Source organism: Bactrocera oleae, chromosome 3 (assembly GCF_042242935.1).
Source record: "Bactrocera oleae isolate idBacOlea1 chromosome 3, idBacOlea1, whole genome shotgun sequence".
Taxonomy (NCBI): Eukaryota; Metazoa; Arthropoda; class Insecta; order Diptera; family Tephritidae; genus Bactrocera; species Bactrocera oleae.
Genome location: NC_091537.1, coordinates 40,604,362 through 40,628,683, shown reverse-complemented (window position 1 = coordinate 40,628,683; position 24,322 = coordinate 40,604,362). Strand labels below are relative to the sequence as shown.

Genomic DNA, 24,322 nt, shown 5'->3' with positions numbered 1-24,322 from the left:
CCTCCTCTTGGACATTTGTACTGCACGTTAAGAACATCAGCAATTCCAACCCTTGGAACAACCAAAGGTACTCGGAAGGGTTGCTTATTTTCGCTTTTCCATACTCGATGCAAGCAGCCATACACTAACTTTAAACTGCTCCGTTCTGTCCAATATGATTTTGTGACTGGCCTTCCTGTAGTTATTTCTCCAATCGTTGTACATTGGTTCAACTCCACCTTATGTAATGCACCTTCCAATTCTGGATCTTCTTGCACAGAGTCATCCGTTTCAGGTTCATTTTTATGCTGATCTTCCACCTGTGATGGTATACACGCTTCCTGCTCTTCCAACTGTAAGGACACTTGTACTGGTATCCAAGCTTTTTGCTCTTCATACTGTGAAGATCCTGGTTCACATGCTTCCTCCTCTTCCAACTGTGAGGATACCTGCGCTGACATATGCACGTCGAGCTCTTTCGGTCCTGAAAAACGTGCATGTTGCGCTGCGAACAGCTCTTTCAAATGCGTTGACAATCGCGTTTCTAACTGCGTTGACATCTGAGACATACGTGCATCCTGCTCTTTAAATTGTGTCGACATTTGCGTCCCCATCTGCGATATTGCAGAAAAAAGCATGTTCATGTCCACCATCTTTGACGCTCATTGAGCATCTTCCTTTTCTTCTATCTTTGTTGTCTCTTCTTCTAATTCCATGTGAAAGACATATACCTCAACATTAATGTTTTCCGCCTCCATGGCCTCTCTCAACCGTGATTGTAATTCAGTTTTTAATCCATTTGTCGACAAACCACGTTGCTCCAGCTCCTTTTTCAGTTGTGGAATCTTCAGATCGTTAAACTTGGGCATTTTCAAATAATTATCTCCTTGGGAATTTATTTGACAATCCCACTTCTGACACCAATTGTAACGGATTTCTCGATAAATCGTCTACCTGTAACTCACTCTTGAGTTCGATCACTGGATTGTTAAAAGTCCCAATTTAATGGCTACACACATATCTTTATTTCTAATTCCAACAACTTAACACTTATTGCTCGTTATTCGAGCTTACCACTTCTTGCTTATGTCTTAATTGTTCTTATCACGACAACACTCTAACTAGAAATGTGTTTGCTGCACAATCCGGCAGCCCTTATATAGTAAATCTGTAACAAAACATTGCTTCTAGAACATTCTGGCCACTACGAATTCGCTAACTACTTTACTACTAGAACATTCTGGCAACTACGAATTCGCTGTCTAGTTGCTTCTGGCAATTTATCGCCGATTCGATTTTGTTCTATCATCCGTGTTCGTCACAATATGTATACACATATTAAAGTATTGACTGGGTAAGTGAAAAAGTGTTTTCTACGTTTTCATCATCCTCATTAAATTTCTAAATGGTTCAGGAGCTCAAACTTTCGCTTTATCAGATCAAATATACCTAAGCGTTGCCATTTCGATAATGATTATTATATGACATTAAATGCCCGCACAAAAATATTTATTCTTAATGACAATAGAATTGACAGATGGCAATGGCTGTTGCCCTTGAGGGGCGACAGGTTCGTTGTATGGGTTCCACCCTATCGAAAATTTAGGCACAATTACTATTTCTTTGGCACCGCGATCTGAAGGTATTGTAACGAATAACTCGCTCTTGAGTTCGATCACATAATTGTTAAATAAAAGTCCCAATTGAATGACTATACACTTATCTTTTTTTTCTAATTTAAACAACCTAACGCTTATTACTCGTTATTCGAGTTTACAACTTATTGCCTATAGCTCTTTAATAAGCAGCACTCTAATTAGAACTGTGTTTGCTTCACACTCCCGTAGCTCTTACTAAGTAGACTGTTAGCAAAAATTCGCCACTCAGACATTCTGCCAACTACGAATTTCGCTGTTGAGTTGATAGTCGATCCTATTTTGTTCTGACACTCATGTTCACCACACTGCCCTCCGCCAAGGTCTGATCGTGCCGATTAGACATATTTGCAGTACAAAAACGCTGAAAGGTATTCCAGTCGAACTACCTTCAGTTTATTCTTACCTCTTCCAATAGTCTGAATGCGATAATCTACACCGTTGAGTCGTTTAATTACCAGGTATGGTCCTTGTCAACTACACTGTAAATTGGGAGACACCCCTTTCTTTTGCTGCGGGTTATATAACAATACCCAAACTAACTCAACAAAACCCTCAGAGTTTATTGCCTTTCTCGTATTTTGCTTTCATTTTATCGTTTATAATGTTGGTGCGTTGTCTTACCATAGCATTTATATCCCTCATTTCCTCTTCTAGGATGCGGTTGAATTTCTTAGCATTCCTTCCTCCGTTGGCGTTAATTTTAATTTCATTAAATCAATCGGTAGTCGAAGATCATGACCAAAAATTACCCTTGCTGGAGTCTGCCCCCTTGTTTCATGTACAGCAGACCGATAACCCATCAGGAACAAGGATATATGGGTATCCCAATCTTTTTGATATTTGTCTACAACTTTCCGCAAATGTTCTTCCAAAGTTCAATTGAATCGTTCTACCATGCCATCGTACTGCGAATGTAGTGCAATTATACGGATTTTCCGGATACCCAGTTTCTGGAATATCTCCTGGCTGATTTAAAATTTTTCCATTGGTCGGAATGTAATTCAATTGGAACACCATATCCCGACACGAAATTTTTGATGAATACATCCGCTACTTTTTTTGCTTATTGGTTAGGAATTGCGTATACGAAATTTAGAACGAATCGTCGATAAATGATCTCATATTTCATAGGTGAGTGCATGAAAAACGTCGTCAACTCTCAGAGCAGTTTATATGGTAACATTAAAAATGTTAACTTCATTATTTTTTTAAGTGAATACTTCTTTGGCTGCATTAGAGTGATTTTTCAAGGCCGTGTCATGACCCTTTTGATTGGTTGCTGTAAGCAGCTATGTGTGTGTTAAAGCCATTCCTAATTTTGCCGACGACAATGGACAACTGTAGTGTTCCCACTAATATGTGAAATGTAAAATTATTTAAAGCTCTAACAAGTCTAACGTTATTTTACCAAGTGAAACAAAACAAATAAATCGAACTATTACTTTTTTTGCACAAAAAATTCCAATTTGAACACAATATATAAATTTTAATAAGCTTAAAAGTTTTAGTACGGCTACACCGAAATTTTGTACATCAGCTGCTTGATATGTCACTGCCGTTTTCAAAATGTTCAAGAAGCAGGTTGCAAGAAGACATTTGCCGACAGAGTTCGCTGTCGTGTTGTGCAGTCGTCTTGATTTTGCAAAATTAATATATTTATACTTATATAAATACAACCTTCGATCTTGTATTCTATAATTTTTGTTATTAAACGTATGTACATACTTTTAAAGAGGCTGCTGCACATAAGTACATACAGCTGACCGCGTGCACTGTTGTGTATATTTCGGTAAAAGTGTAAACGGAATTTGTGTTATATTATATTATTTTGTGTTAAGTGTTAGTTTTACTTTTCACAAAGTCTGAAAAACAAATAATTACGTAAGTATTCCATTGTATTATTATGCGCAGAGTAATTTAATTGTTGTCAATTACAAGATCGAGAAAATATGCGTGTTCCAAAAACGGCTAAATCAAGAGCGGAACGTAATCGAGAATACAGTTGTATTTTAATGTAATTGCAAATAAAAATATTTCAAGGGGCAATAGTCGTTTTCATTTTCGTGAATATTTTCATACTCAAGATATATATTTTATTAATTATTGTGCACGCTGACATCCATCACACAGAGTCATATTTGCCCTCACATCTCGTTGAAAATACAGTTCACGAACAATTTATTGATTATAGTGATAAGGCAGTAATAAAAATAAAAATAACACCAGCCGAGCGTTGTCGGGAATATAGAATGCGAAAAAAGGATAAATACAATATCAAATTGTAACTGAAGCTTCATCTTCATACTTGGCTAGATATTGAGATATCTTATTGTGCATAATTAATCATCCAATCCAGAAGGCACAGCAAAAACACCTGAACAGAGAAGTCGAGAGTATAGAGCATGACAGATATATTTGCAGAACATGATTGCAACAATCTTTCCAATGCAGGCGGTTTTTAATGAATGCGATACTCCACATTTTCATACAAGTGCAACAAATTTCACGGCACGTACAGTGAGTTTGACTGATATTAGCGATACCAGATATTTAAGTGTAAAATATTAAATGGAAAAGAAATGGTCATTGCAGCGATCTACGTATCTCCTAACCAAAAAAAACATTCATGGCGGTGCTGATATTTTTGGCCGGGGTGATGATCACATACCATTGATTCTGGGTGGTGACTTCAATGTAAATTTTGCGGAGGAAGCGTCCTTGCCACTACTTCACTTTCTTCGTGAAAAATTCGGTTTAGATATGAATAATGACCGGAAAATTACCACGACTAAATTAAAAACAATGATCGATGCTCTATTCCTCAGAAATATACACTATGTAGACTGTTTCATATGTCAGTTACCATAAAGCCATAATATCCACTATACCTATATCTTCAGTCAGGTATAATGTGCAAATTGAAGAAATAAATTAAATATTAAATTGGTATTCCCGATATTATTATTTCGATTATCCCTGTAATATGTACGATACAACTCTTTCTCTCTCTTTCTTTTCCCACTCTCAATTAATCAGTAAAGAAGTACGCACTTCTATCACGTGTACTGTCATGGATAAAATGATCCGAAACTCTTTGTTTCGAGAGAGCGTTGTCAAAATCCAAATTTTTTATAACATTTGACAGTGGTGCCATCAAGTAAAGAAATATGTTTACAGATTTTTTAATATATTTCTTATATATTTATTGGGGTTTCCATTTTACAGAAAAATTTACATAATTAAAATAAGTTTAACGAGCTAAATATATTAAATGACGTCTAAATATATGAAATTGTATATTTTAATCACAAAAGATTTTTAAAATTAACTTTTAAAACTAAATTTAACAAAATATTTTAAAATTTCAAAACACTTACAAGTTTTAAATAAGCCTAACATTTACATTAATTAGTTTTTATATACTGAATAAACAAATATATTTCGATAATTTATTCGGAAGTCAAAGTTTACATAATTACATTTGCTGGGAATTCTAAACAAAATATGTATAACGTTGACAATTGGTACTGCTAAGCAAACCAATACTCTGCGACAAAATACCTGCTCTTTCTTAAAAACAAAACTATATTAAAACTCTTTGAATAAAGATAAGATATATATGTAAAAGTCACCAAAAAATCTGATCTCACAAATTTCCCACTGATTTTGCATTTTAATTCTGCGGGATTCTTAGTGGTAGGTCAATGTTTTGGTTGTCATCTGTTCAGTAGCTCATGAACTCGTGGTTTACTTTGGCAGCACTGAAAGTTCATGAGCTCTCTCAGAAGGCAAAGGGGGGAGTTTCGGATCATTTTATCTATGTGTATTGTGCTTCACGTGACTGTTTTTTTGTTTTCCGTTATTGTTCATCCTTTGGTTTATAATTTAATTCAAAGATTCTTACATAAAAGTAAGTGGTATAAAGCCAAGGTGTCTTAATTTAAACTAGCGTAGCCCAAACGTTACGCGGTCAAGAAATTTTCTTTAAAGTTGCAATACACTCACACTTTTTCATTACCACACTCTCACTTTTCGAACTTGAAAGCCGTCTTGATATCAATTTCCTCATATAAGTCGAGTGGTAAGTTGACGATCAAGTTTGAACAGCTGATGACATAGTTTTGCAAACAAATGACTTGCTTTTGTCAGGAATATTAATTTTTTGATATATCTATGGATTGATATCAAAATATAAGTATATCAATCCATTACATTAGAAACTTCGTGCAAAAGTTTTGAAAATTTTGAGTTGTTTCCATAACAACGGCATCTTTAAATTATTATTGATTATCATTATGCTTGCAGCATACGTCACGGCTGTCAATTTAAATCTAGTTTTACAAGTAGTTGGTGTGATCAACTTGAAAGCCAGTAAGTAGACTTCAAGGATCAAAATATCGAAATTATCCGACTATCGATAGTTTTGCAGCTCTCATGGAACAGTATCGATAAGGGACTGCTTAACGTTAATAAATTGCAACGGATTTCTCGAATAGTAGCCTACCTTGTAGCTCACTCCTGAGTTGGACCACTGAATTGTTATTTTAAAGTCCCAATTTAATGCTAATTCTATATTTCTAATTCCAACAACTTAACACTTATTGCTCGTTATTCGAGCTTACAACTTTTGGCAATAAATTAATTGCTCTTTACACGGCAACACTCTCATTAGAACTATGTTTGCTGCACAATCCGGTAGCCCTTATTTAGTCAATTTTTAACAAAACTTTGCGTCTAGAACATTCTGGCAACTACGAACTCGCTGTCTAGTTGCTTCTGGCAATTTATCGTCTGTTCGATTTTGTTCTATCATCCGTTTTCGTCGCAATATACCGCGCAATACGGGACTATGATATTTGTTGTACGTGTAGTATTCACTCGTTATCCATCAATTACCAAAATGAATCACGATCCAAATCTCACAATTCATATTGAACGTATGACAGGCGCCATAGCGTTATAGCACAAACAGTCACCGACATTCCTCCCTACTGTCCTTACCGCCCGCATTAAACCAAATTTGTCAAAAGTTATGCCCGTAGGAGCAACGCAGAAATCAGTTCTTCTCCTTTGTTTCAATTTCACCAATATTGCCATTGTTCTATTTGTATACACGATTTTCCACACATCTAGTTTTTTAGTTATAATTTTTCATAATTATTTTTTTAATTACTACAAATAATCGAGATTGTTGAAGGGGACGGAAGAAGCGGTGGTCACTGTTTATTTACATTGCAACTTTCCGCATATGTTCTTCCAAAGTTCGATTGAATCGTTCTAACCTGCCATCGGACTGCGAATTTAGTGCAATTGTACGGATTTACCGGATACCCAGTTTTTGGAACATCTCCTGGATTAGAGCTGATTTAAAATTTTTCCATTGGTCAGAATGTAATTCAATTTGAACACCATATCTCGATACCCAATTTTTGATGAATACATCCGCTACTGTTTCTGCTTCTTGGTTAGGAATTGCGTATACCTCTGGCCATTTACTGAAATAATCCATGACTACCAAAACATATTTGTTTCCTAATTTACCGATAGGCTACCAGCTACATCCATGCCAATTCGCTCAAAGGGCGCACCCGAACTGTACCGCATCATTTGACCATGACTCCTGGAGCTAGGCCCTGAGTTTTACTTTTATAAAATCTGAAAAACAAATAATTACGTAATTATTCTATTATATAAATATATGCAGAGTCACTGCCATATTCAAAATGTTGAGTCGTCTTGATTTTTCAAAATCAATATGTTTTATACTTATGTAAATATAACCTTCGCAATCACAATTTTTTCGTTATCTTGTATTCTATCATTTTTGTCATTGAACGTATGTACATACTTTTAAAGAGGCTGCAGCACATAAGTACATACAGCTGACCGCGTGCACTGTTGTGCATATCTCGGTAAGAATGTGAATGGAATTCGAGTTGTAATATTTATTCTATTATATTTTTATATGCAGAGTAATTTAATTGTTGTCTAATCTACAAGATCGGGAAAATATGCGTGTTTAGAAACCGGCTAAATTAAGAGCGGAGCGTAATTGAGAATACAGAGTACGAAAAAATGATTGCATCCTACGCAATGTATTTATTATGAATGTAATCGCAAATAAAAATATTTCAAGGGGCAATAGTCGGTTTTAGTTTCGTGAATATTTTCATACTCAAGTATTCAAATTTTTTTATTCATTTATATCTTTATATAGTTCATTAATTATTGTTTAAGCTGACATCCATCACCAAGAGTCGTATTTGCCCTAACATCTCGTTGATACAAATACAGTACACGAACAATTTATTGATTATAGTGATAATGCAGCAATAAAAACACAAACCAAAATACCAATAACACCAGCCGACCGTTGTCGGTAATATAGAATGCGAAAGAAGGCTAAAGTACGATATCAAATTATAACTGAAGCTTCATCTTCATACTTGGCTAGATATTGAGGTATCTTATTGTGCATAATTAATCATCCAATCCTGAAAGCCTGAACAGAGAAATCGAGAGTATATAGCATGACGGCAATATTTGCAGAACGTGATTGCAACAATCAATCCAAAGCAGGCGGTTTATAATGAATGCGATACTCCACATTTTCATACAAGTGCAACAAATTTCACTGCACGTACAATGAGTTTGACTGATATTAGCGATACCAGATATATAAATGTAAAATATTAAATGGAAAAGAAATTGTCATCGCAGCGATCTACGTATCTCCTAACCAAAAAAAATTTGAGGATATCATGTATTTCATACAGAGTTTTCTGGTTATGTACATTCATGGCGGTGGTTACGCGATCAAGAAATTTCTTTTAAGTTGCAATACACTCATACTTTTCTATTACCACACACTCACTCTTCGAACTTGAAAGCCGTCTTGATATCAATTTCCTCATATAAGTCGAGTGGTAAGTTGACGATCAAGTTTGAACAGCTGATGACATAGTTTTGCAAACAAATGACTTGCTTTTGTCGGGAATATTAATATTTCGATATATCTATGGATTAATATCAAAATATAAGTATATCAATCCATTACAATAGAAACTCCGTGCAAAATTTTTAAGAATTTTGCGCTATTTCCATAACAACGGCATTTTGAAACTATTATTAATTATCATGTTGTTTGCAGCATACGTCACAGCTGTCAATATAAATCCATTTTTACAAGTAGCTCGTGTGATCAACTTGAAAGCTAGTAAGTAGATTTCAAGGCTCAAACTAACAAAATTATCGAATTATCCGTGTATAGATAGTTTCGCAGCTCTATTGGAACAATATCGATAAGGGACTGCTTTACGTTAATAAATTGTAACGGATTTCTCGATAAGTAGCCTACCTTGTAACTCACTCTTGAGTTGGACCACTGAATTGTTATTTTAAAGTCCCAATTTAATTCTATATACTTATCTATATTTCTAATTCCAACAACTTAACACTTACTGCTCGTTATTCGAGATTACAACTTTAAGCTATAAATTAATTGCTCTTTACGCGGCACCACTCTCATTAGAACTATGTTTGCTGCACAATCCGGTAGCCCTTATACACTATAATTTTTAACAAAACTTTGCCTCTAGAACATTCTGGCAACTACGAACTCGCTGTCTAGTTGCTTCTGGCAATTTATCGTCGGTTCGATTTGGTTCTATCATCCATTTTCGGCGCAATATAACGCGCGAATTAGGTCGAATGTACCGGCGGGAACCAAAAAAAAACAATTATTTGATTGTTGTGAATGGTTATACTTTATTTTACATTCTCCCTGTGTGATATTACAATTATTCGCTTATATTCTACAATAATGCTTACTTAGCTAAATATGCGATTTGGTAATGCGAATGAAATTGAAAGTTGAGAATACAATTAGGAAATACGGGTTGCTGACACTTTGTGTTTACGTTGCTAAAAATGCATTTGTAGTCATTCTGACGAAATCGGCATTATTGGTGCAATTGGGTCATTGGCTCCAACAAACTTGTAGTTTGTCATCATTGCTTATTTTGGTTTTGGAACGCTGCGGTGACGTAACCCGCGCAATACGGGATTATGATATTTGTTGTACGTGTAGTATTCACTCGTTATCCATCAATTACCAAAATGAATCACGATCCAAATATCACAATTAATATTGAACGTATGACAGGCGCCATAGCGTTATAGCACAAACAGTCACCGACATTCCTCCCTACTGTCCTTACCGCCCGCATTAAACCAAATTTGTCAAAAGTTATGCCCGTAGGAGCAACGCAGAAATCAGTTCTTCTCCTCTGTTTCCATTTCACAAATGTTGCCATTGTTCTATTTGTATACACGATTTTTCACACATCTAGTTTTTTAGTTAGAATTTTTCATAATCGAAAAGCTTAAAACTAAAAACCAACCATTAAAAAGAGATTACTTTTTTATTAATAAGCGTATCCGACTGTGATTTTGAGCTATTTTAAGAATACTTCGAATAAGTTCTTTTTTTAATTACTACAAATAATCGAGATTGTTGAAGGGGACGGAAAAAGCGGTGGTCACTGTTTATTTACATTGCGCTCTCATAAGATAGGACGTATCAGCTGATTCGGTATACGGTTATGCGTCGGTGGCTGCTTGTGCCATTACGATGCGGCGACGATGCCGAGCATCTCGACACGCAATTAAAAATTTCTAAACATCTGTATTCCTAACAATATTGCCGAAGGAGACTGCGCATTGTTAAGCCTTAAACACATAGACGACTGCACAGCACGACCTAGCGACAGGGCAATTTTCTTGCCTGCAAAAGCCGTCTTGAAGCCAGCTTCATGAATATTTTGTAGACGGTAGCGCCATATTATCTTTAACTTCAATGAAACATAAAAAATTGTGCAAAGTGAAATTGCTTGTGCAAAAAAATTTGTGTGACAACTGCTCTAAATAACTGTGCCCATAAGAACGTGTGTACTTTAATATTTTACAGATCCTGTCCTGTCGTCTGCCGCCGTATTGTGTCTCATAAATTAATGTTTAGCAATATATGTATAAATATATATCTATCCATCCATTGCTAAAAATGAGCAGTTATTTTGGTGGTTCGACAGTTCTGTTTTGTAATTTGTATATGAATAACACATAAATGTTAGCTAAAGATGGCGAATAGTTATTGACTACACACAAATATGTATACACATATTAAGTTATTGACTGGGTAAGTGAAAAAGTGCTTTCTTCGTTTTCATCATCCTCATTAAATTTCTAAATCGTTCAGGAGCTCAAACTTTCGCTACATCAGATCAAACATACTTACGCGATGCGATTTCGATAATGATTATTACATGACATTAAATGCCCGCACAAAAATATTTCCATTCTTAATGGCAATAGAATTGACAGATGGCAATGGCTGTTGGCCGTGAGGGGCGACAGGTTCGTTTTATCGGTTCCACCCTATTGAAAATTTAGGCACAATTGCGATTTCTTTGGCACCGCGATCTGAAGGTATTGTAACGAATAACTCACTCTTGAGTTCGACCACATAATTGTTAAATAAAAGTCCCAATTTAATTACTATACACTTATCTTTTGTTTCTAATTTAAACAACCTAACGCTTATTACTCGTTATTCGAGTTTACAACTTATTGCTTATAGTTCTTTAATAAGCAGCACTCTAATTAGAACTGTGTTTGCTTCACAATCCGGTAGCTCTTATTTACGATAATCTACACCGTTGAGTCGTTTAATAACCTGGTATTATCCTTGTCAACTACACTGCTGGGAGACACCCCTTCCTTTTGTTGCGGGTTATATAACAATACCCAAACTCATTCAACAAAACCCTCAGAGTTTATTGCCTTTGTTGTATTTTGCTTTCATCTTATCGTCTATAATTTTGGTGCATGTATATCCCTCATTTCCTCTTCTAGGATGCTGTTGAATTCTTTAGCTTTACATCCTCCGTTGGCGTTAATTTTAATTTCATTAAATCAATCGGTAGTCGAAGATTATTACCAAAAATTACCCTTGCTAGAATCAGCCCCGTTGTTTCATGTACAGCAGACCGATAAGGCATCAGGAACAAGGATATATGGGTATCCCAATCTTTTTGATATTTGTCCACAACTTTCCGCAAATGTTCTTCCAAAGTTCGATTGAATCGTTCTACCATGCCATCGGACTGCGAATGTAGTGCAGTTGTACGGTTTGGCCAGACACCCAGTTTCGGGAACATCTCCTGGGTTATAGCTGATTTAAAAATTTTCCATTGGTCAGAATGTAATTCATTTAGAACACCACATCTCGATACGCAATTTTTAATGAATACATCCGCTACTGTTTCTGCTTCTTGGTTAGGAATTGCATATACCTCTGGCCATTTGCTGAAATAATCCATGACTACCAAAACATATTTGTTTCCTAATTTACCGATATGAAACGGACCAACTACATCCGTGCCAATTCGCTCAATGGGCGCACCCGAATTGTACCGCTTCATCTGGCCATGACTCCTGGACCTCGGCCCTTTAGCAGCAATGCACTCGGCACAATTGGCGATCTACTCCGTAGCTGATAATAAAATCCTAGTTTTAATATTTCTAAGGTTTTGGTGATACCAAGTCTTAACATTGGAGTCTCCCAATCTACCATGCCAACTCTCCTTCTGGGTTCCTGAGTTACTTAATAATTTCTTTCTGGCTTGCTCATTGTCTGGCTGTAATACGCAACCACTTTCTCACACCCATCAATGATTTATTCTGATCGCATTAGAATGATTTTGCAAGCCCATGTCACGACCCTTTTTAATGGTTGCTGTAAGCAGCTACGTCTCTGTTTGGGTAGCCATAAAGAAAATGTACATACATCACTTCGGATTCGTTCGGATCTCAAACGCTGAACGTTCTTTTGGGCACAGTTATTTAACCATTTTAATGCCGGGCGAAATAGAGGTGCCTATGCGAAAAAAACCGGCTTTACATGATTCAGAAAGCTGCGTATTGTGGATGAACTACAAAATTAAACAGTGACACTAGTTATTTCGAACTCATTTGAAAATTATAGAAAAAACAAAGGTATAAAGGTTTGTAAATTAATTGAATTTGAGATCTTTTGTAGAAAACTTATTTGCACATACAAACAGTCATCCTTTCATCACATTTTTATATGGGTCAACTATTATAAAGTATATACTCGGTATTTCCAATATATATTTTGTAACAAGAGAAACAATATTACATAAAAAAACAAAACATAACGTGAAAGACGGTGTTTACGTTAGATTTCGGTACCCCCAAGCGATAGGCAAAACGTCGTTCACAAAAAGTTCAAACAAAAAAATCCTTTTTTTAATTATCTTGTAATGAAATAAGATCATTTATAACGCATTAAAATTTTATTTTGAGATAGATTTCTCCCGCAATGCGAGTCGTAAACCGCTACAAGGCGCGAGCCGATACATCGGCTCTGGCACTTTTGCAAGTACTGCTGGAGCCGATACATACCAACAGAAACATAAAATAGCTCCCATATATAAATTAATAATTTAAAACAAATAAATCAAACTATTACTTTTTTTTGAACAAAAATTCCACTTTGAAAAAAATATTTAAATTTCAATGAGGTGAAAGGTTTTAGTACGGCTACACTGAAGTTGTGTACAACAGCTGCTTGATATGTCACTGCCGTATTCAAAATGTTCAGTCGTCTTGATTTTTCGAAATCAATATATTTTATACTTATATACATACAACCTTCGCAATCACCATTTTTTCATAATCTTGTATTCTATCATTTTTGTCATTGAACGTATGTACATACTTTTAAAAAGGCTGCTGCACATAAGTATATACAGCTGACAGCGTGTACTGTTGTGCATATTTCGGTAAGAGTGTAAATGGAATTCGAGTGGTAACATTTTGTGTTGAGTGAGAGTTTTACTTTTATAAAATCTGAAAAACAAATAATTACGTAATAATACTATTATATTATTATACGCAGAGTAATTTAATTGTTGTCTAAATTACAAGCTCGAGAAAATATGCGTGTTCAGAAAACGGCTAAATCAGGAGCGGAGCACAATGTGTGTATTATAAATGACAAACTATCGCACCAATATGTAATCGCAAATAAAATTATTTCAAGGGGCAATAATCGTTTACAGTTTCGTGAATATCAATATAGTACTCAAATTTTTTTTATTCATTTATATATTTATATAATTCATTTATTATTATTTAATCTGACATCAATCACTAAGAGGCGAACAATTTACTGATTATAGTGATAATGCAGTAATACAAACACAAACGAAAATTCCAAAAACACCAGCCGAGCGTTGTCAGGAATATAGAATGCGATAGAAGGCTAAAATGCAATATCAAATTGTAACTGAAGCTTCAACTAGTACTTGGCTAGATGAAGAGATATCTTATTGTGCATAATTATTAATTCAATCAAGAAAGCACAGCAAAAACACCTAAACACAGAAGTCGAGAGTATAGAGAATGACGGTAATGTTTGCAGAACGTGATTGCAAAAATCAATTCAAAGCAGGAGGTTTTGTGATCTATTATAACGTATTTATTTATTTATTCGTAAACGCCAATCAGCAATATACAGTAATAGGGAATAATAATGTTATTATTAATATTAGTAATGCAAGAATATAGTAAGTAACTTATATAAAAATTCAGTGAGACATAATATAGAGAATCCAAAGAGGAGAAACAAAATTCAGTTAACGTTAAAAAATAATATAAATAATATAATATAATCCAAGTTTTAGCCATTGTAGTAGTCGTATAGATGTCTTCTCAATTCAATGTTGAAGGAATGGATGGAATCTCCGAAGAGTTGGATCTGAGAAGTCATGTAATTTACATAATTTGCTATCCTGTTTCTAGGACCGAGTATGACAAAGCTTTTAGTTGATTTGGTTGTTTTAATAAAGCGATTGCGTCTGAGACTTGGCCCATCTGTGATTATTTCAAAGCTGTCCTGTTCCTCAGGAGCCTCGATAAAACCTTTCAAGACTTTATAAAAGAACATTAAGTCTGCCAGTTTACGTCGAGCTGGTAGAGAGTTCATGTGGAACTTTTTATTTACTTCCTCCACTGCTGCTGTTGATGTTTGCCGTGTTAAGAAAATTGACAGTGACTTGCAGAATTTATATTGAATTTTTTCAAGTCTATTGACTTGAATATCAATTAATGGCGACCATATTACCGTCCCATATTCTAAAACGGGGAGAACTAATGTAGTAAAGAGTTTAACCAAGGTAGACGCATTACTGAAAACTTTTGCTATTCTAGTGATTTGGACTCATCACTCAGCACTTTGTAGGCTTGTAAGGCGATTTTATCAGTGTGCTTATGGAAAGTAAACGTGTTGCCTATGATTATTCCAAGATCTTTTAGTTCGACGACTTCCTGAAGTTTCTGTTCATTTATTTTGTAGTTCATGACTTCAAGTGAGCGTGCTTTTGAAAATGATATTGCGGCGCATTTAGTGATATTTAAATATAATTTATTGGCAGTAAACCAGGTGTTTAGGGAATCCAAGTCTTGCTGCAGACAGATTTTACCTTTTTCTTCACGTATCATTCCAAAGATTTTGAGGTCATCCGCGTACAGCAAGTATTCAGATTTAAAATGTTTCCCAATATCATTAACAAATCTATTGAATAATAAAGGACCTAGATGCGAGCCTTGAGGGACTCCAGATAGCACTTCGTATTCTTTTGACAGATGACCGTCTACTTTGACTTGTAGACGTCGGTCAACTAGGTACGAGTGGAACCATTTCAGCGCCGTGCCATTTATACCTTTTATTTTGGAGTTTCATTAGTAATGTTTCATTGTCAAATTTGTCGAATGCCTTACTGAAGTCTGTGTATACTGCATGAACATTTGTGGCAGCATTCATAGGCTCAAGTATGTAGTTAATATAGATTAACAAATTAGTTGTTGTGGATCGTCCGCCAACAAATGCATGCTGACGAGTGATGATAATATCCTTGAAGGACGCTGCCAGTTGTGATAGGACCAATTTTTCAAAGAGCACCGCAAGTGATGATTGGATGCAGATTGGACGGTAGTTTCTGACGTCAGATATATGTCCAGACATGTGTATTGGACAGACGTATGACTTTTTCTAAAACGTTGGGAATGTCCCTTGTGATAACGATTTACTAAAAATATGAGATATTGGCTCACAGAGTCCTACCGTACAACCGCGTAGAAATCGGGGCCTGCACCTTTATTTATATCTAGTGATGCTAGCTGTTCGAAAACGTCATCAAAACTGGCATCCATGTCAGATAAGCTTGCAATTTACTCCAGAATTGTCATCATGATAAGTTGAAGCAGCAGGTAAGGCCATTGTGTCTTGCGTATATCCAGCATCATTGGGTGTATAGGTGTTCTCGAAAAAAGATGCACATAAGTAGCCGATTCCTTTTCCAGTGTTTGCTATTGAATTGTTCCATCGCACTTCTGCTGATATACCTGTGTTGTTTTTTATCTTATTCTTCATGAACTTCCAGAAGGCTCGGGTGTCTGTCTTGACAGAGTTTTCTACCTGGGCCGCGTAATTTCGATAACATCTAGCACTTAATATTTTGCATTCATATCTTAAGCTCCCAAACCACTTATAGTTAGGTATTGTGCTCCTTTGTTTGTAGATTGCATGTGCCTTGTTTTTTAATTTTATTTTGCGTATAAATTCCAAGGTGAACATACACGGATAGTTGCTGGGTTTCTTAGCATGCCGCGGAACGAATCTATCAACACCTCCATACACTTTTTGGTAAAACCAATTCAATTTATCATCTATACATCAAGTTTGTAAAGGTCGATCCAGTTCGTTCTGCATGATTGATATGCTGCTAGCAAGATTATAGTAACCTATTATCAGTAGATTCGCATCCGGTTGTTTGTCTCGGACATATGACAGTGAATTTATATGTAGCAAATATGCGTCAGTAGTTGACAGAGGAGGAATATATATACTACCGATGACAATATCTGTGTTTATACCTTTAATTTTAATGAATACTTGTTCCAGGGTGTTGTCGTTTATGACAATCAGCTCAAATGGAATAGAACGCTTTACTGCGATGAACACACCTCCTACCATCAGCTATTGACGTTTGGAGCCATGATTCCGTTATGCATAAGACATCTGATTGACTACTGGCTGATGCTATTAAAAATTTGCTTAATTTAGTTCTGAGACCTCTCGTGTTCTGATAGTAGAACTGTAGAGTTACGGGTTGTTTTTTTTTTCGCGGAACGCGCGAAAATTTTTGTCGACAATCTTTGGTATTCCATGTACATATTTAATTGTTTTATTTATCTTCAGCCAGTGAATCTAATTTAGTGCGAAGATTCTTGAGAAAGCTGTGATGGAGTTAAGTCGGATTTGAAGGCTATGCGTGAGTTATCTGGTACCTTTGTTTTCAAGATGGTCCTAGCTTCACCTACTGATATCGTTTCGACAAACAGTGGACGGTTGGGACCAGCATTTGGACGCCCTAGTCGACGCATTTTGTAGTTCGGTATCGTGGTTGTGAGATCTGGAGGTAATATCGTTGACAGTGCAGCACTATCATCCTCCAAACGCTCCTGTCCAGTAGCCTTGTTGGACTCAGTGATCCCCAACAAGATGACATTTGCTCCGCGCCTTTTTCGCACATTTATCTCAGCTATGACGTCTTCGGTCGTAAGAGGCTCTGATGTGGTATTTTTAAGCATTTCTAGACTTGAGTAATTCTCTTGTCCAGTGACGAACACTGGTTGGTTAGCGAGTTGTTTTGCTTTGAAATTTTGGCCACGTCAGATCTTAAGGCCGACAACTAACTTCGGTCGGCCGTGAACTACCTTCAGTTTATTCTTACATCTTCCAATAGTCTCTATGCGATAATCTACACAGTTGACTTCTTTAATAACCTGTAATTTGGGAGACAACCCCTTTCTTTTGTTGCGGGTTATATAACAATACCCAAATTCATTCAACAAAACCAGCAGAGTTTATTGCCTTTGTAGTTTTTTGCTTTCATTTTATCGGTCATAATTTTGGAGTGCTGTCTTACCATAGCATGTATATCCCTCATTTCGTCTTCTAGGATGCTGCTGAATTCCGTAGCATTCCTTCCTCCGTTGGCGTTAATTTCAAATTTTAAATCAATCGGTAGTCGAAGATCATTACTGAAAATTACCCTTGATGAAGTCTGCCCCGTTGTTTCATGTACAGCAGACCGATAAGCCATCAGGAACACTTGTCCACAACTTACCGCAAATGTTGTGTTACAATTGTACGGATTTTCTGGATACCCAGTTTCTGGAACATCTCCTGGATTACAGCTGATTTAAAAATGTTCCATTGGTCAGAATGTAATTCAATTGGAACACCATGTCTCGTTACGCAATTTTTAATGAATACATCCGCTACTGTTTCTGCTTCTTGGTTAGGAATTGCTACCAAAACATATTTGTTTCCTATTTTACCGATATAAAACGGACCAACTACATCCGTGCCAATTCGGTCAATGGGCGCACCCGAATTGTACCGCTTCATCTGGCCATGACTCCTGGACCTCGGCGCTTTATCAGCAATGCACTCGGCACAATTGGCGATCTACTCCGTAGCAGATTGACGACAAACAACCTAATAAAATCCTTGTTTTAATATTTCTAAGGTTTTGGTGATACCAAGACATAACATTGGAGTCTCCCAATCTACCATGCCAACTCTCCTTCTGGGTTCCTGAGTTACTTAATAATTTATTTCTGGCTTGCTCATTGTCTGGCTGTAATACGCAACTACTTTCCCACACCCATCAGAGACGTTTTCTGGCCGCATTAGAATGATATTGCAAGCCCATGTCACGACCCTTTTTACTGGTTGCTGTAAGCAGCTACGTCTCTGTTTGGGTAGCCATAAAGAAAATGTACATACATCACTTCGGATTCGTTCGGATCTCAAACGATGAAACAATATTTACATGATTCAGAAAGCTGCGTATTGTGGATGAACTTCGGAACTAAACAGTGACACTAGCTTTTTCGAACACATTTGAAAATTATAGGAAAATCAAAGGTATAAAGGTTTGTAAATTAATTGAATTTGAGGTCTCTTGTAGAAAACTTATTTGCACATACAAACAGTCATCCTTTCATCACATTTTTATATAAATCAACTATTATAAAGTATATACTCGGTATTTCAAATATATATTTTGTAACAAGAGAAACAATATTACATAACAAAAACAAAACATAACGTGAAAGACGGTGTTTACGTTAGATTTCGGTACCCCCAAGCGATAAGCAAAACGTCGTTCACAAAAAGTTCAAACAAAAAAATACTTTTTTTAATTATCTTGTAATGAAATAAGATCATTTATAACGCATTAAAATTTTATTTTGAGATAGATTTCTCCCGCAATGCGAGTAGTAAACCGCTACAAGGCGCGAGCCGATTTCGCAACTACAGCTGGAGCCGATATATCGTCTCCCGGCACAAAGAGCGATCTACTCCGTAGCAGATTGACGACAGACAACCTAATAAAATCCTTCCCACAACAGCCGGTTCTGCGATACCGGAATTGACCCGGATTTTATCCGGCCAAGGGCTGTTATTTCGACGATCTAACCCTGTTTGGATCGTTAAGTTTTAGACTAAGTTTGTCGTCATTGGAGCAACGCCTAGCAGCAGGGTTGCTCCGTATCCTCCTGACCCGTGCTGGCCTAGAGTCCAACCCGGGCCCCGAGGAATTCTACTGGTGCGTATGCGCAAAAAGGCTCCATCCAAATTCCACCTCGGTTAGGTGCAATACATGCAATGGATGGAGCCATCTTAAGACCTGCTCGGGCCTTAAGACACACAGGGAGTGGACCACGAGTTACGTGGCCCCATGCTGTCAACGCAATAATGCGACATCTGCCTCAACGGCTGTGCAACCTGCACCATGTTCGCGCACTGCGCTGCCACTCCAGTCGAGTGGCCAAGATAGGACCTCCACGGTCCCAAGGAGCTCACACAGACAGCATAACTCCCAATCTGACCAACCTCTCCCCCCCAACCTTCATCCAGCTCCAATCCTCGTGCGAGAACCACCCAGCAACTCCTGGTTCCTCGCACAGTCTGTTCCGTGTGTCAGACCATAATACGCCGGAATGTCACATCAGTCAAGTGCAATTCTTGAACTGGCTGGTGTCACTTTCTGTCGTGTTCTGGCCTGCGCACCACACGAGAGTGGAGTGCGTCGTATGTTGCCCCATGCTGTAGGAGTCTCCCCCGCAATCACATACAGTGGCGTCGCCAACCAACACCACAGTGCGACAACCGCCCATACGGATAGCACAGCTGCAACAACCACCACCTACACGCACCACACTCACCCCTAGGATTACGACTGGACATCCGCGACAAACGCGACTCTTACAATTTAACTGCAACGGACTCCAGAGCAAGATCGAGGAGATAGTTGCATTTATGAGCCGGGAGCGCGTAACGATAGCTGCGGTCCAAGAAACCAAGCTAAACAGCCGCTCAGCTCTTCTGAGTTGTGCAGGTTTCAACGTTTTACGTAAGGATCGCGAGCGGGATAATGGTGGAGGCCTAGCCTTCATATTGCACAACACCGTGCAATATCGTCTAATCGATGTTGACATCGACCGCAGGGACACCACCCTAGAATGTCAGGGTATAGCTGTCCGGTCAGGCGATGTCGAGCTCGAAATATTTAATATAGGTTGTCAAATATCTCCCTTCCGCTTTTTTGTCTTTTGAATTTCGCGGCTATGTACAAAGCGCTACAGAGATCGTATCTGGCAACACTATACATAATTTGAAAGGTCTTGACATAACCTACAAAACAACGCTATACATTTGGATATTGCGTTCAACAGTTATAGACGTGTAAACATGGAGTTCACTAACGCCGAAATTCGCGCTATTTTAAAGTTTTCCTTCGTTAAAGGAAAATCCGCTAGAGAAACGTTCCGTGAGATTAATGGTGTTTTGGGGGATGGTACTCTATCACTTCGAACCGCGGAGGAATGGTTTCGGCGATTCAGAGCCGGTGAAAACGACACCATGGATAAGCCAGCCGGCGGAAGACCTGTGACGACAAATACCGATCAAATCATGGAATACATCGAGTTAGACCGGCATATGGCATCTCGTGACATCGCCCAGGAGATGGGAGTTAGTCACCAAACCATTTTGAACCATCTGCATAAGGCTGGATACAAAAAAAAGTTTGATGTTTGGGTGCCGCATAATTTGACGCAAAAAAAACCTTCTGGACCGCATCAACGCCTGCGATATGCTGCTGAAACGGAACGAACTCGTCCCATTCTTGAAGCGGATGGTGACTGGCGACGAAAAATGGATCACATACGGACAATATCAAGCGAAAACGGTCGTGGTCGAAGGCCGGTGAATCGTCCCAAACAGTGGCCAAGCCGGGATTGACGGCCAGGAAGGTTTTGCTGTGTGTTTGGTGGGATTGGAAGGGAATCATCCACTATGAGCTGCTCCCATATGGCCAGACGCTTAATTCTACCATCTACTGCGAACAACTGGACCGCTTGAAGCAGGCGATCGACCAGAAGCGTCCAGAATTGGCCAACAGGAAGGGTGTAGTGTTCCACCAGGACAACGCCAGACCACACACTTCGTTGATGACTCGTCAGAAGCTACGGGAGCTCGGATGGGAGGTTTTATCGCATCCCCCATATAGCCCGGACGTAGCGCCAAGTGATTACCACCTGTTCCTGTCCATGGCGAATGCCCTTGGTGGTGTGAAGTTGAACTCAAAAGAGGCTTGTGAAAAGTGGCTGTCCGAATTCTTCGCAAATAAGGAGGGGGGCTTCTACGAGGAAGGTATTGTGAAGTTGCCGTCTAGATGGAAACAGATCATCGAACAAAACGGCGCATATTTTAACTAAATCCGATCACTGTAACACTTTTTATAAAGCATTGAATGAAGAGCAAAAAAGCGGAAGGGAGATATTTGACAACCTTTATATTAGCAAACCTAACTGAGCGTGGATATATCATAATGAAAATATGTGAAAAGGGTCTACGAATTACCCAAACTCCCATATAGTACTATGAACATAAAATGATTTTCGTTATTCTAACAAACCTTATGCCGAATATCTCAGTTAGTGTATGAGTTATATATTTATGAAAGTGGTTGAAAGTATGTTCTCGAGTATACCTGAGCAATGTCAAAAGCCTTTTCTGCCCCCAATGATTTCCGACTTCCCACCTCTCTTTAAACCGTTTCGGCTGGTCGAAAAAACATATTTTAGTGAAATTAAGTGGACAGACTTTCTTAAAAACTATGTAGTTTAGCGCTGAATATGAATGGAGTTGGTTTAGACAAACCAAACTAAACCGCATTGCGCTAGACAATAAGCCAAGCATTAGCAACAGAGTATCAAGTTGGTAACAAGGTTGCAGTATTGCTTTAATTATTATGCAGCTAGAACGCACCCGTAATTATAAAACTAATTTAGTCTAAGACTTATACTATGTTCGCACCGAATTGAAATCCTCTTGAAAACACCATTTGTGGATTGTGGAACCAAAGTCGTTCTGACCGACATTGTATGTTTTCGATGAGTTTTCATTGGCAGTTCACATATCTATTTGTTTACATTTGAATTGTACCCTACAAGAACATTGACGGTCATCTGATGGGTAATATAATATATGGATAACCGCACTTATGTTAACTTTAACAAAGCTGACTGGGTCGGCTTCACAGAATTTACTGAGAGCACCTTCAACGCACTATCCATTCCTACGAACGTCATCGTTGGCGAGCGTCAATTCCGCAAGGTGATCGCTGCTGCTACTGCTCGCTTCATACCGGCTGGAAGAATAGCGGAACTCCGCCCTAATTTCCCAGCCGAAGCAGCTGTATTAGCAAATGAGCGCGACACCTTACGCCATGCCGATCTCTGTGATCCCCGAATAAGGGATCTCAATTTGGAGATTCGGCAAATGGTAAATCATCACAAGCGGTCAAAATGGATAGAGCACCTGAAGTCCTGCAACCTCTCCACCGGTGTGAGTAAGCTTTGGACTACTGTCAAGGCTCTGTCAAATCCGAGGAGACATGACGATCGGGTTGAAATTCAATTCGATGGCCATGCCTCCTCGGACCCGAAGAAGTGCGCGAGCTACTTAAGCCGGCAGTTTATACTGCACCCTTCGACCGACAAGGCCAAACGATGTGTTACCCGACGGCTGCGCAAAATGCCTAAAGATTGCGCACCACTTACTTTCACCGATGGGGAGGTTCAGAGTGTCATCAAAAAGGCGAACTCGTCTAAATCCATCGGCCCTGATGGAATAAGCATGCTGATGTTAAAACACCTAGGCCCAACGGGAGTAAACTACCTCACCAAGGTCCTCAACCTGTCGATATCCACTCTTCAAATACCCGATGTGTGGAAAGTCGGAAGAGTGGTCCCACTGCTGAAACCTGGGAAACCCGCCAACAAAGGGGAGTCTTATCGCCCGATAACTCTCCTTTCCCCAGTAGTGAAGACACTTGAGGCCTTGTTACTCCCGTCATTCACCCACCACCTGAGCCTAGCAGATATAATAATTTGATTATTGTTTTTTTTTTAATTTCAGGTATTATAAAATGCCACCAAAGAGTCAATACTGGAAATATTTTGAAAAAATAAATGATACTAGCGCCAAATGTCGTTCCTGTGGAAAAAATTTAAAAACTGCTAGTAATACTACCAATTTGAAATGTCATTTGGAAAAAAAACATCAGAATTTAATGCCCAAAGATGAACCTATGAGAACTACATCATCCTCCACTCCAACAACTTTTAAAGAACCTAGTGCTGAGTTACAATGGAAATATCTGAATCAGGGAGTGATTGTGATTCTGAAAAAAGTTACACAGATAGTGCCAAAAAATTATTCTCCCAACCAACTCTAAGCTCTAGCTTTAGTAAAATATCTCAATATGGTGATATGGGCTCAAAGGGAATTCAGTTGACGAATAGCATTTTCTACATGATTTGCAAAAACTCACAACCTTTTCAAATTGTAGAAAATGAAGGTTTTCTGAATTTAATGAAAACTGCTTGTCCATTGTACAAGGTGCCTTCACGATTTACTTTGTAAAGGATGTTAAATACCAAATATGACATTATTAGAGAACACTTCAAAGGGAAACTTCAAAACGTGAGTGGTTTGACTTTAACGACAGACATTTGGACAGACATGATGCAAACTAGAAGTTTTTTGGGAGTGACTATTCTATTTTGTAATGAGAAGGATAAATTAGAATCTGTATCGTTGGGAGTTTATGATTTAACGCAATCTCATACTGCGGAATATATAGCGAATATATTATTGAAGGTCTGTGACGAATGGAATATTGAAAAAAATAAAATTGTGGCAGTTGTCACTGATGCTAGGGCCAATATTGTTAAAGCAATAGAAATTTGGTAGAAGTCGTCATATACACTGCTATGCCCATATGTTGAATTTGGTGGCACAAAAATCCATCGATAAAACGCCTAATTTGCCTTACCTAATAGCTGCTGTTAAAAGAATTGTAACGTGGTTTAAACAATGTATTGCTGCTAGTGATGAATTCAGGCGAGAATCTGATTTGAAACTGATACAAGATCAAACTCAACATTTTACATGATTG

At 37.8% G+C, this 24,322-nt stretch overlaps 1 long non-coding RNA gene across 1 annotated transcript in view; it reads left to right on the top strand.

Moving 5' to 3' along the window:
- Positions 1–23,583, top strand: part of LOC138856137 (uncharacterized) — a 65,789-nt gene extending 42,206 nt beyond the window's left edge. The window contains exon 3 of the long non-coding RNA XR_011395191.1: positions 23,281–23,583. This is a non-coding gene — a long non-coding RNA (uncharacterized lncRNA). The remainder of the gene's footprint in view (positions 1–23,280) is intronic.
- The last annotated feature ends 739 nt before the right edge of the window (positions 23,584–24,322 follow it).